Below are 826 nucleotides of genomic sequence, written 5' to 3' on the forward strand. Positions count from 1 at the left end.
AAAAATAAATAAATAATTAAATAAATCTATAAAAATAAAAAAAGTGGTCGTGCCAAATTGTGCACTGACCAGGCCCTGAGGCCTGTAGCAAAAAAATTGCCCAGGACTTGGCCAAAAGGCCCGGTCCTAGAGGCGCAGTGCAAAAAGTGTTTAAACGCAGTGACCATGTGCTCTGTCGCAACGTGGGGTCCCACACCCAAGTGCTACTCAGAGCACCCCTGAGGCGACTACTCAGGGGGCACTGTGTTTGCGAACTCTCTGCCTTCCCAGCCCCTGGCCAGACAAGGTAGATCAGTCCAAATCAGGAGGTACTGGGTCCTTCCAGTTTTCTCAGGGGAATTACTCCCAGGGCCCCAGCTTAACTTGTGGCACTCCCCGGTTTCTGTCCCCCCGGTACTAGCCTTCCAGACCCCCATCATACCAGTGAGGGTACTATACAACAGCCATCCCCGCAAAGCTAGAATGGCCGGGAGCACCCCCACTGGACACTGATAAGAACAGATACTACACTTGATCTTAGCCAAAAGGCCGAGAAGCGAAGGGGTATAAGTGCCCGGTAGGCAAGTGGTTAAAAGGAGATCTATAGTCAAAGCATACATATTCATTTTATAACATCAGCACTGTGATAACAATACAAACAATAATTATTTTTGATAGTCCATTATAAGTGTGTGACTTAAATAAGACCACATATATGTAAGAGCTGAGATCATTCAATGCAAGGGACTTTCAGTCATGTTTGGTTCTGATGGATTCACCATCAGGACTCCCATGAGTTTCATGAATAGAAGAACTAATAAAGTTTAAAGTGTTTGTAAAGCCAAAA

The 826-nt window shown here is 45.4% G+C and overlaps 1 pseudogene; it reads right to left on the reverse strand.

The window, feature by feature from the left end:
- Positions 1-424: 424 nt before the first annotated feature.
- LOC149444972 (U2 spliceosomal RNA) lies at positions 425-540 on the reverse strand (annotated as a pseudogene).
- Positions 541-826: the final 286 nt, after the last annotated feature.

Source organism: Staurois parvus, unplaced genomic scaffold, assembly GCF_062004578.1.
Source record: "Staurois parvus isolate SC_StPar_1 unplaced genomic scaffold, SC_StPar_1.0 ptg000758l, whole genome shotgun sequence".
Classification (NCBI taxonomy): Eukaryota; Metazoa; Chordata; class Amphibia; order Anura; family Ranidae; genus Staurois; species Staurois parvus.